The sequence below is a fragment of the Schistocerca nitens genome, chromosome 8 (assembly GCF_023898315.1).
Source record: "Schistocerca nitens isolate TAMUIC-IGC-003100 chromosome 8, iqSchNite1.1, whole genome shotgun sequence".
Classification (NCBI taxonomy): domain Eukaryota; kingdom Metazoa; phylum Arthropoda; class Insecta; order Orthoptera; family Acrididae; genus Schistocerca; species Schistocerca nitens.
In genome coordinates, this window is record NC_064621.1 from 66331383 (window position 1) to 66345571 (window position 14189).

Here is a 14189-nt window from a genome sequence, read left to right on the forward strand (position 1 = left end):
GAACACGCTGAAGTCGTTTCTTCAATTTCTGAAGAGTAGCACAATACACTTCAGAGTTGATCGTTTGACCATGGGGAAGGACATCGAACAGAATAACCCCTTCAGCGTCCCAGAAGACTGTAACCATGACTTTACCGGCTGAGGGTATGGCTTTAAACTTTTTCTTGGTAGGGGAGTGGGTGTGGCGCCACTCCATTGATTGCCGTTTTGTTTCAGGTTCGAAGTGATGAACCCATGTTTCATCGCCTGTAACAGAAATTGTCACCATCAGCCACATGACGAGCAAGCAATTCCGCACAGATGGTTCTCCTTTGCTCTTTATGGTGTTCAGTTAGACAACGAGGGACCCAGCAGGAAGAAACCTTTGAATATCCCAACTGGTGAACAATTGTGACAGCACTACCAACAGAGATGTCAAGTTGAGCACTGAGTTGTTTGATGGTGATCCGTCGATCATCTCGAACGAGTGTGTTCACACGCTCCGCCATTGCAGGAGTCACAGCTGTGCACGGCCGGCCCGCACGTGGGAGATGAGACAGTCTTGCTTGACCTTGTGGCGATGATGACACATGCTTTGCCCAATGTGCTTTTGTCCACTGCCAGATCACCGTAGACATTCTGCAAGCTCCTATGAATATCTGAGATGCCCTGGTTTTCCGCCAAAAGAAACTCGATCACTGCCCATTGTTTGCAACGCACATCTGTTACAGACGCCATTTTAACAGCTCCGTACAGCGCTGCCACCTGTCGGAAGTCAATGAAACTATACGAGATGAAGCGGGAATGTTTGAAAATATTCCAAAAGAAATTTCCGGTTTTTTCAACCAAAATTGGCCGAGAAAAAATTGTGTTGCATTACTTATTGAACTGCCCTCTTACTAATCAGCTACTTTGACAAGGCTATGCCTTCCTAAAATCATGTGCTGTCCAACATTTTGTCCACCACACCTAGAGCAGCAAATTGTTCCCTCCTGATTTCTGCAATATCCTTGTCAGTCCCTAGGTTCCTTCTGTGCCCATTTCCCTACCCTTTTACTCCTATCAATATTACCATCCCCAGTGTAAGTCTTGCCCTATGCAGCATCCTACCACCACCTAAACATCTATACCAGTCCTATAATAAGTGAAACATATGCTATCAAAGGGAGAGCCACCTGTTAAACAACACATCCAGCATCTGCAGTTATGTAAACACTGTTCAACCTTTTACATTGGCACGATTACCACCAAAATATCAGTTAGGGTGAACAGGCATAGGCGTAGGGTGTATACTGGCAATACACAGTATCCTGTTGCAAAGTATGCTCTACAACACGACAGCTGTGACCATGGTGCCTGTTTCATGACACGTGCTATCTGGATTCTTCCACCAGGTTTCTCAGATCTATGCAGGTGAGAACAGGCATTACAACATGTCTTTGGTTCTTGCACCCACCTAGCTTTAATTTTTATTAATTTCTTCAGCATTTCTTCTCAGTAACTATTCCTTTCTTGACTCTCTTTCAATTTTCTACATCTTTTATTTTCTGACCTGTCCATTTTCTTTCCATGGCCCACCTCTACCTCATACATTGCATTAGCTTTCTGCTCTTATCATCTCATGCATGATGTTTAGTCAGTAATCTCTGTCTTGTGTATTAGCCTATCTTCCACCGTTAAGCTCTGAGGTTTTCAAATCTCATCTGGTGCAATCCTCAACAATGAGTCCTTCCTTCTCATCCCATCCACTAAGTTTCGCCTGACCCGGAGTTCTGGGTGATTTTTCCGAACTCTCCACATTTCCTAAATCTCAACAGTCATTTTTCTTCACCCCTCTTTCTTCCTTTTCACCTTTCTGCCAGAAGAAGGAGTCACTGGCTCCAAAAGCTTGAAAATTTAAATATATTTTTATATGTGTGTCCTTCTTCCACCACTTGTTGAGCAGACTTTTTATCTATCCAATTACATTACATATTTACAAAAATTGATTATTTTTGTTAATGGTATTGGATAGTAATTTTGTGCATCACTTCAGATACCCTGCTTGCAAAGGGGTTTGACTTATGCTTTCTTTGAATCACTAGGCACAGTTTATCACCTATAAGATCTATAGTGATTTATGAATAAGAGAGCAGCTAACTCACCTGCAAATTCTATATAGAATCCAGCAGGGTTTCCATTTGACCCAAGGGCCTAGTTCAGTTTTAGTTGTTCCTCATTGCAACTTGTAATGGTCCACCTGGTCGTCGTTGATATCGCTAATTGCTGTAAACGCACTATTTCACTCCAATTTACGGAGCTTGTTAGCACTTGATGTTAGGTTGGCGCCATTACAATGTATTGTATTGTAGTAATCGCTGCTGCTTGCTGGATCGCTGCTGTGTCTCGATGCTGATGCTGGCTCTAAATCTGGTTGTCTAGGGTTAAAAAACATGAGGTCCCGTGTTTTTCATGTGCTTTTGATGATAAAGAACGAGCGAAACCAACACGTATGTAAACATCAAATATTTATTACTTTAGTGGCCATATTAATTCCACTGTCCACCAAAGACCATAACACAACACAAAGTAGTACTTCCTTTACATGTTCTTTGCCTTGTTTTGCCAAACAATAACACAGAAACACACTTCACCAAAGTGACATTCCGACTGCCCCGGACTGCCTCCGACTGCTTGTATTTATAACATTGTCAAAGAACTACTAAAAAGAGATATAGTTTATAAGTCACATGTACATCTGTTATCATAATTTGTGCAGAAAAGTTGTTAATTTCCATCGAGTGACATAATTTAACATGTTATTAAAATGACAGACAGATTTGTTGACTTGACAGAATAATTCTTTGTTACAAAAAGGTCGTTTTTTAGAAGTTTGTCAATTGACTTCTCTAATTTGCATAAATAAGTAAGTAACGTGAATTATGAAGAATTACATTGGTTTTCGTCTAAAATAGGATTGATTACGTGAATACTGAGTGAAAACGCTCCTAGTGAACAAATAGGTTTCACTGGGTGATTTTTATTTAAGGAGATCCAAAATACCTAAGTTGGCCACTATTTTTCGTACTTCATATTAATTATTTAAGATAAACTTAGTGTTTTTCATGATGACATTTGCTGTATCAGTGATCAAGTGATATAAACTTTTGTGTGGGTCAGTTATTCAGTATAATTTAATGGGTTGACTGTTTATGGAGACATGTTGTGCAATCATTGTTAACATACACAATAACTTTTCTATAATCATAAATACTCGTTAAACTGGTTGAATTTGGAAGGGATCGCATACTTCATTAAAGTAAAGCCTTTAATATGTTCCGTTACAAACTGACACTAACATACTGTGAAAGGCTCTTCATCTCTTCCCTTCATTATGAAACTGACAACTTTCTGATGTCTCAAGAACATGTCCTATCAACAGATTCCTTTGATTAGTCAGGTTGTGACTTAAATTTCATTTCTTGCCAGTTGGATTCGATACATTGTCATTATAGTTATTCAAGGTACCCATTTAATCTTCAGAATTCTCCTGTTGCATAACATTTCAAAAGTTTCTGTTCTTTTCTTGTCTGAACAGTGTATAGTCCTCATTTCACATTGGTAAATGGCTATTTTCCAGTCAAAAATCTTCATAAAATACTTCCCAACATATAAACTTAAATTTGATTTTAACAGGTATCTCTTTTTCAGAAATGCTTTTCTTGCTATTGCAGTCTCTATGTCAGTCATCATCAGTTATTTTGGTGCTCAAATAAAGAAACTTGGGTACTATTTTTAGTGTCACATTTCCCAGGCTAATTTGTCCAACATTGCTTGATTTAATTTGATTTCATTCCATGACCCTTGTTTTACCTTTGTTGATGTTCATCTTATAGCATTGTTTTAAAATACTAGCCAATCCTTTCAACTGCTCTTCATAGTCCTTTGCTGTGTCTATCAGAATTACAGTTTCATCAGAAAACCTAAAAGTTTTTACACTGAGATGACAAAAGTCATGGGATATCTTCCAATATCATGTCACACCTCCTTTTGCCCAGCATAATGCAGCAACTTAACAGCACAATGTGCAGGATTTTGGGTATTAATTGACCTCTTGATTATGTCCCATAATTGTTTGATAAGACTGATGGGAATCTGGGTGACCAAATCATTCAGTTGAGTTGTCCAGAATGTTCTTCAGATCAGTTGCAAACAGTTGTGGCCTGGTGACATGGTGCATTGCCATCCATAAAAATTCATTGTTGTTGGCTGAAATTAGTCTCCAACTGGCTGAATGTAAATATTTCCAGTCAACGATCAGTTCAGTTGGACCAGGGGACCCAGTCCATTCCATGTAAATGCAGCCCACACCATTATGGAGCCACCACCAGCTTGCACAGTGCCTTGTTGACAACTTTGGCACCTGGCTTTGTGGGATGTGCACTACACTTGATCCCTACCATCAGCTCTTATCATTTGAAATAGGGATTCAACTGACCAGGCCATTGTTTTCCAATTATATCAGATTCAACTGATATGGTCACAAGCCCAGAAGAAGCACTACAGGACATCTCATGCTCTTAGCAAAAGCACTCACATTGGTTGTCTGCTGCCATAACCCAATGATGCCATATTTCACTGCTTTGTCCTAACAGATATGTTCATCATATGTCCCACACTGATTTCTGATGTTATGAGGGTAATCCCAAAAGTAAGGTCTCCTATTCTTTTATAAGTACATAGACCTGTTTATTTCTACAATGGTTTACATCAGTTTACAGCTTGAACATTTAGCTATTTTTTGACATAATCACCATTTCTGTTGATGCATTTCTATAGATGTTGTGGCAGTTTTTGTATGCCCATGTCATACCAGCTCACCACCATGCTGTTCAGAGAGTTATGAACCCCTTCTTTCACCTCGTCGTCAGAGCTGAATTGCTGGGACCACAATTACTGCTGACAGGTACTGTGAGACTCTGAAAAAACTCAAAGGGGCAATTCAGAACCGGAGAAGAGGAATGTTGAGCATGAGCATACACATTCTCCATGACAAGGCTCACCCACACATCGCTCAGCAAACAGTTGCTCTCCTGCAACAGTTTCAGTGGAACATAATCACCCACCCACCCTATAGTCCTGACTTGGCACCCAGTGACTATCAACTGTTCCCTAGTTTAAAAGAACATTTGGCCAGAAAGCGATTCAGCTCCAACGACGAGGTGACAGAATAGATTCATAACTTTCTGAACAGCATGGCAGTGAGCTGGTATTACATGAGCATACAAAAACTGCCACAGCATCTATAAAAATGCATCAACAGAAATGGTGATTATGTCAAAAAATAGCTAAATGCTCAAGCTGTAAACTGATGTCAACCAGTGTCAAAATAAACAGGTCTATGTACTTATATAAAAAAAAAAATATTAGAATGCTGTTGCTCTCAGTCATAAGGTGAAGGTTTTCAGCCACTGCATTGTCCATGGTTAGAGGTAATGCCTGATATTTGGTGTATTGAAGTGCTTTAAAATAAAGCCAAATGCGCCTGGTGTAAATAAAACTTTTATTACAGTCACGAAAGACGGAATATTTCTCAATATTACATACGACACCTATGTGGTACTTAAATTAAATGAGAAATTGTTATACAGTAAATTTTATATGAAATTTAGGTATCTTGTCCACATTTCATTCTCAACATTGTGGCAACTAAAATCGACCATACGGAATGTATACTCTATGGACTTTTACCTCTGCAAACTCTTCAAAATTTCGTGCAATGGTTTACTACATTTAATGCTGCACAATAACTGTGTTGAACATCGAAACAAAATTAAGTCATTTATGGGGGGAAGGTATCAGTCAAGAAGACGTGTAAAAATCAAATTTTTGGGCCAAATAGTTTTTGTGAAATCAAAAGATAAGAGTGTCAAAGCAGTGGGAACACCATGCATCTGCACAGGCGAGCAGTGCAGTGATGACAAAATTGTGCACAGCGCGGAATGCGGGGAGCATGTGTCTGCAGGAGCGAAAGGGTTAATGAAGAGACAAAGCACTAGAAAATTCAAAAAATTGCATTCAAACAAATAAAATTCATGATGTAAGGCACTTCAATATTGTTTTTAAATAAAGAAAATATTAAGTACCGCACAAGGTTTGAACTTTAAACCTTTCCCCTTTTTTTTTTTTTTTTCGCTATTGTTCGTTGCATCTGCTCGGCGCGGACGTCGTAAGACATCCATTTATGTTCGTTGTTGATTGATTGACTCAGTTTTTATATTACAGAGAGCACGTAACCCTCTGACCGAACACGCTGAGCTACCGTGCCGGCAAAATTTTCACTCGAGGGAAGACTTGAACCAAGGACCTCTCGTTCCGTAGCTGCTCACGCTAACCACGGGACCACGGCGCTCCTCATTCCCTTAGGAGCCCAACACCTTAACTGTTACGCTAATGCAACTAGTTAGACATCAGTCCTCCATGAGGAATCTAACAAATCACGCAAAATACTGACAAACACTCTTGGTATGACTATGAATTACTCACGCTTCGTTGAAGTACAATAGGAAAAACAATTACCGCTGTTCCTTATTGCGAAAAAGCGGTTCGTGAGATTGATACAAACACCTTTCCTTGCTATTGCCTGAATTAAGAGTCTTATTGCTTGTTTGGTTTAATTAATTAATAGAATATGAAGCAATTGGAATAAAGAATGCTTTTTCCCAAACATTCTATAAAAGAAAGTCTGCTATCAAGACATTGCTTTTGTTCTATTACTTTATTTATGACTGAACGTTTGTAAAACTGAGGACACTCGTCCGTGCTCTGCACTGCAGTCGAGATCTGGCAACGTCATTCTCTGTTCATTGGCTGACTGTGTTTTGTGACGTCAGATGCGCAGAACGAACCTAAACTCAGCCGCCAACATAAATGATGCGCACTTCAGTAGATCTATGTGCACTTTATGGACAAGTCAGTGCTAGAAATGTAATGCCACAGCCCTCTAATGTAAGTAAACAGGTCAATGGAAAGCATAATGCCTTCTATTAATTGGGAAGTTATTAATAAGGAATGTGCTGTTACAGTTGATATGTGGACGGATTTGGACAGTTAAGATTTGCCCTCTTACCATGCGTTACATAAACAGAAGTTGATTTCAAGATTGCAGTGAATATTATGAAAGAAGTAGAACAGAGCATTGGAACAGTTCCCAGACATGTTGTATACTTTTGTTTTTGTCAGTGGCTAGGCTGCCACTATAATAAAAACTTTGGAAAGTCATGAACAGCTTTCTTGTGTTGCTCATTGTATTAACACAACACTTAGTCACACATTTGATGAAAATAACTTCAGTTTAAGGTTATTCCCTAACCATCATAGCATCAATAAACACTGCAAATGCGTTTTATGGTACATGAAAAGAAGTGGCCTTTGCTCATCTTCTAATTCAGCCATAAACCAAGAAGTCATCACATACTAAACTTGTTTACTCTGACAGAGTCTTTACAAACACACTAAAAAATCTGGTGCTCTACTGCTGAAAAAAAAAAATCTCGTTACTGATACAGAGCTGTGATAATGAAGTGGCATGAAGAATTGTAGATTTACTGAAACCATGTAAAGATGCCACACATGCATCAGAAAGCAAAAAAGCACATAAGAGGTGTGTTCAAAAAGTAAGGTGACTTTATACACTCCTGGAAATGGAAAAAAGAACACATTGACACCGGTGTGTCAGACCCACCATACTTGCTCCGGACACTGCGAGAGGGCTGTACAAGCAATGATCACACGCACGGCACAGCGGACACACCAGGAACCGCGGTGTTGGCCGTCGAATGGTGCTAGCTGCGCAGCATTTGTGCACCGCTGCCGTCAGTGTCAGCCAGTTTGCCGTGGCATATGGAGCTCCATCGCAGTCTTTAACACTGGTAGCATGCCGCGACAGCGTGGACGTGAACCGTATATGCAGTTGACGGACTTTGAGCGAGGGCGTATAGTGGGCATGCGGGAGGCCGGGTGGACGTACCGCTGAATTGCTCAACACGTGGGGCGTGAGGTCTCCACAGTACATCGATGTTGTCGCCAGTGGTCGGCGGAAGGTGCACGTGCCCGTCGACCTGGGACCTGACCGCAGCGACGCACGGATGCACGCCAAGACCGTAGGATCCTACGCAGTGCCGTAGGGGACCGCACCGCCACTTACCAGCAAATTAGGGACACTGTTGCTCCTGGGGTATCGGCGAGGACCATTCGCAACCATCTCCATGAAGCTGGGCTACGGTCCCGCACACCGTTAGGCCGTCTTCCACTCACGCCCCAACATCATGCAGCCCGCCTCCAGTGGTGTCGCGATAGGCGTGAATGGAGGGACGAATGGAGACGTGTCGTCTTCAGCGATGAGAGTCGCTTCTGCCTTGGTGCCAATGATGGTCATATGCATGTTTGGCGCCGTGCAGGTGTGCGCCACAATCAGGACTGCATACGACCGAGCCACACAGGGCCAACACCCGGCATCATGGTGTGGGGAGCGATCTCCTACACTGGCCTTACACCACTGGTGATCGTCGAGGGGACACTGAATAGTGCACGGTACATCCAAACCGTCATCGAACCCATCGTTCTACCATTCCTAGACCGGCAAGGGAACTTGCTGTTCCAACGGGACAATGCACGTCCGCATGTATCCCGTGCCACCGAACGTGCTCTAGAAGGTGTAAGTCAACTACCCTGGCCAGCAAGATCTCCGGATCTGTCCCCCATTGAGCATGTTTGGGACTGGATGAAGCGTCGTCTCACGCGGTCTGCACGTCCAGCACGAACACTGGTCCAACTGAGGCGCCAGGTGGAAATGGCATGCAAGCCGTTCCACAGGACTACATCCAGCATCTCTATGATCGTCTCCATGGGAGAATAGCAGCCTGCATTGCTGCAAAAGGTGGATATACACTGTACTAGTGCCGACATTGTGCATGCTCTGTTGCCTGTGTCTATGTGCCTGTGGTTCTGTCAGTGTGATCATGTGATGTATCTGACCCCAGGAATGTGTCAATAAAGTTTCCCCTTCCTGGGACAATGAATTCACGGTGTTCTTATTTCAATTTCCAGGAGTGTATTTTTATGAAAAAATATTTATTTATTCACCAATTCTCATGTTGTCCCCTTAAAAGTAATCCCCCTCAAATATAATACACTAGTGGCAATACTTCTTCCAATCCTCAAAGCACTTCTCTTAAGCACTTTTTGGTACCGCCTTGAGTACTTTCAGCAATGCAGTTTTTATTTCCCCAGTTGCAGGGGGCCCAAACCAGTGAATATGGTGGCTGCAGCATCATGGTCACATTGTTTTTGGACAAAAGATCTCTCACAAGCAACGATAAATGAGCAGGTGCATTGTCGTGATGCAAAAGCCATGAATTGTTTTTCCACAATTCCAGACTTTTTTGCATATTGCTTCTCACAAACAGTGCATAATGTCAAGGTAATACTCCTTATTGACTGTATGACCTTGAGGCAAAAATTCATGATGTACTATGCCATGGTAATTGAAAAAAAACAGTGAGCAAAACTTGGACATTTCATCAAACTTGGCTCTCCAGGATGCTTCCATTGGGACAATTGGGCTTTGGTTTTGACGTCATAATGGTAAACTCATGTTTCATCACCAGTTATGACACTTCTGAGCAAATCAGGATCATCACTGATGTCATTCAAGAGCCACTGAGTGATTCTCATGCAACGGTTCTTCTGATCAAAATTGAGAAGTTCTGGAACTAACTTCGCTAACACATATCTCATGCCCAAAACATCCAAAAAAATTGCGTTACATGAGCTGACCAATATGTGAATATCCTCAGAAACTTCTCTTGTGGTAATTTGACAATTTTACAAAACAATTTTCTTCACAGCTTTTACGTTATCATCTGTTGTTGATGTTCTGGGGCATCCAGAGTGAGGTTCGTCATTGGCATCTTCTCTTGGAAGAGCTTGTACCATTTGTAAACTTTTTTTTACTTAGAGCAGACTCACCATATGCCACTGTTAACATTTCAAGTGTTTTAGAGCTCCTGATTCCATTTTTCATACAAAACTTCATGCGGTGTTGGCCGTCGAATGGTGCTAGCTGCGCAGCATTTGTGCACCGCCGCCGTCAGTGTCAGCCAGTTTGCCGTGGCATACGGAGCTCCATCGCAGTCTTTAACACTGGTAGCATGCCGCGACAGCGTGGACGTGAACCGTATATGCAGTTGACGGACTTTGAGCGAGGGCGTATAGTGGGCATGCGGGAGGCCGGGTGGACGTACCGCTGAATTGCTCAACACGTGGGGCGTGAGGTCTCCACAGTACATCGATGTTGTCGCCAGTGGTCGGCGGAAGGTGCACGTGCCCGTCGACCTGGGACCTGACCGCAGCGACGCACGGATGCACGCCAAGACCGTAGGATCCTACGCAGTGCCGTAGGGGACCGCACCGCCACTTCCCAGCAAATTAGGGACACTGTTGCTCCTGGGGTATCGGCGAGGACCATTCGCAACCGTCTCCATGAAGCTGGGCTACGGTCCCGCACACCGTTAGGCCGTCTTCCGCTCACGCCCCAACATCATGCAGCCCGCCTCCAGTGGTGTCGCGATAGGCGTGAATGGAGGGACGAATGGAGACGTGTCGTCTTCAGCGATGAGAGTCGCTTCTGCCTTGGTGCCAATGATGGTCATATGCATGTTTGGCGCCGTGCAGGTGTGCGCCACAATCAGGACTGCATACGACCGAGCCACACAGGGCCAACACCCGGCATCATGGTGTGGGGAGCGATCTCCTACACTGGCCTTACACCACTGGTGATCGTCGAGGGGACACTGAATAGTGCACGGTACATCCAAACCGTCATCGAACCCATCGTTCTACCATTCCTAGACCGGCAAGGGAACTTGCTGTTCCAACAGGACAATGCACGTCCGCATGTATCCCGTGCCACCGAACGTGCTCTAGAAGGTGTAAGTCAACTACCCTGGCCAGCAAGATCTCCGGATCTGTCCCACATTGAGCATGTTTGGGACTGGATGAAGCGTCGTCTCACGCGGTCTGCACGTCCAGCACGAACACTGGTCCAACTGAGGCGCCAGGTGGAAATGGCATGCAAGCCGTTCCACAGGACTACATCCAGCATCTCTATGATCGTCTCCATGGGAGAATAGCAGCCTGCATTGCTGCAAAAGGTGGATATACACTGTACTAGTGCCGACATTGTGCATGCTCTGTTGCCTGTGTCTATGTGCCTGTGGTTCTGTCAGTGTGATCATGTGATGTATCTGACCCCAGGAATGTGTCAATAAAGTTTCCCCTTCCTGGGACAATGAATTCACGGTGTTCTTATTTCAATTTCCAGGAGTGTATTTTTATGAAAAAATATTTATTTATTCACCAATTCTCATGTTGTCCCCTTAAAAGTAATCCCCCTCAAATATAATACACTAGTGGCAATACTTCTTCCAATCCTCAAAGCACTTCTCTTAAGCACTTTTTGGTACCGCCTTGAGTACTTTCAGCAATGCAGTTTTTATTTCCCCAGTTGCAGGGGGCCCAAACCAGTGAATATGGTGGCTGCAGCATCATGGTCACATTGTTTTTGGACAAAAGATCTCTCACAAGCAACGATAAATGAGCAGGTGCATTGTCGTGATGCAAAAGCCATGAATTGTTTTTCCACAATTCCAGACTTTTTTGCATATTGCTTCTCACAAACAGTGCATAATGTCAAGGTAATACTCCTTATTGACTGTATGACCTTGAGGCAAAAATTCATGATGTACTATGCCATGGTAATTGAAAAAAAAAACAGTGAGCAAAACTTGGACATTTCATCAAACTTGGCTCTCCAGGATGCTTCCATTGGGACAATTGGGCTTTGGTTTTGACGTCATAATGGTAAACTCATGTTTCATCACCAGTTATGACACTTCTGAGCAAATCAGGATCATCACTGATGTCATTCAAGAGCCACTGAGTGATTCTCATGCAACGGTTCTTCTGATCAAAATTGAGAAGTTCTGGAACTAACTTCGCTAACACATATCTCATGCCCAAAACATCCAAAAAAATTGCGTTACATGAGCTGACCAATATGTGAATATCCTCAGAAACTTCTCTTGTGGTAATTTGACAATTTTACAAAACAATTTTCTTCACAGCTTTTACGTTATCATCTGTTGTTGATGTTCTGGGGCATCCAGAGTGAGGTTCGTCATTGGCATCTTCTCTTGGAAGAGCTTGTACCATTTGTAAACTTTTTTTTACTTAGAGCAGACTCACCATATGCCACTGTTAACATTTCAAGTGTTTTAGAGCTCCTGATTCCATTTTTCATACAAAACTTCATGCGGTGTTGGCCGTCGAATGGTGCTAGCTGCGCAGCATTTGTGCACCGCCGCCGTCAGTGTCAGCCAGTTTGCCGTGGCATACGGAGCTCCATCGCAGTCTTTAACACTGGTAGCATGCCGCGACAGCGTGGACGTGAACCGTATATGCAGTTGACGGACTTTGAGCGAGGGCGTATAGTGGGCATGCGGGAGGCCGGGTGGACGTACCGCTGAATTGCTCAACACGTGGGGCGTGAGGTCTCCACAGTACATCGATGTTGTCGCCAGTGGTCGGCGGAAGGTGCACGTGCCCGTCGACCTGGGACCTGACCGCAGCGACGCACGGATGCACGCCAAGACCGTAGGATCCTACGCAGTGCCGTAGGGGACCGCACCGCCACTTCCCAGCAAATTAGGGACACTGTTGCTCCTGGGGTATCGGCGAGGACCATTCGCAACCGTCTCCATGAAGCTGGGCTACGGTCCCGCACACCGTTAGGCCGTCTTCCGCTCACGCCCCAACATCATGCAGCCCGCCTCCAGTGGTGTCGCGATAGGCGTGAATGGAGGGACGAATGGAGACGTGTCGTCTTCAGCGATGAGAGTCGCTTCTGCCTTGGTGCCAATGATGGTCATATGCATGTTTGGCGCCGTGCAGGTGTGCGCCACAATCAGGACTGCATACGACCGAGCCACACAGGGCCAACACCCGGCATCATGGTGTGGGGAGCGATCTCCTACACTGGCCTTACACCACTGGTGATCGTCGAGGGGACACTGAATAGTGCACGGTACATCCAAACCGTCATCGAACCCATCGTTCTACCATTCCTAGACCGGCAAGGGAACTTGCTGTTCCAACAGGACAATGCACGTCCGCATGTATCCCGTGCCACCGAACGTGCTCTAGAAGGTGTAAGTCAACTACCCTGGCCAGCAAGATCTCCGGATCTGTCCCCCATTGAGCATGTTTGGGACTGGATGAAGCGTCGTCTCACGCGGTCTGCACGTCCAGCACGAACACTGGTCCAACTGAGGCGCCAGGTGGAAATGGCATGCAAGCCGTTCCACAGGACTACATCCAGCATCTCTATGATCGTCTCCATGGGAGAATAGCAGCCTGCATTGCTGCAAAAGGTGGATATACACTGTACTAGTGCCGACATTGTGCATGCTCTGTTGCCTGTGTCTATGTGCCTGTGGTTCTGTCAGTGTGATCATGTGATGTATCTGACCCCAGGAATGTGTCAATAAAGTTTCCCCTTCCTGGGACAATGAATTCACGGTGTTCTTATTTCAATTTCCAGGAGTGTATTTTTATGAAAAAATATTTATTTATTCACCAATTCTCATGTTGTCCCCTTAAAAGTAATCCCCCTCAAATATAATACACTAGTGGCAATACTTCTTCCAATCCTCAAAGCACTTCTCTTAAGCACTTTTTGGTACCGCCTTGAGTACTTTCAGCAATGCAGTTTTTATTTCCCCAGTTGCAGGGGGCCCAAACCAGTGAATATGGTGGCTGCAGCATCATGGTCACATTGTTTTTGGACAAAAGATCTCTCACAAGCAACGATAAATGAGCAGGTGCATTGTCGTGATGCAAAAGCCATGAATTGTTTTTCCACAATTCCAGACTTTTTTGCATATTGCTTCTCACAAACAGTGCATAATGTCAAGGTAATACTCCTTATTGACTGTATGACCTTGAGGCAAAAATTCATGATGTACTATGCCATGGTAATTGAAAAAAAACAGTGAGCAAAACTTGGACATTTCATCAAACTTGGCTCTCCAGGATGCTTCCATTGGGACAATTGGGCTTTGGTTTTGACGTCATAATGGTAAACTCATGTTTCATCACCAGTTATGACACTT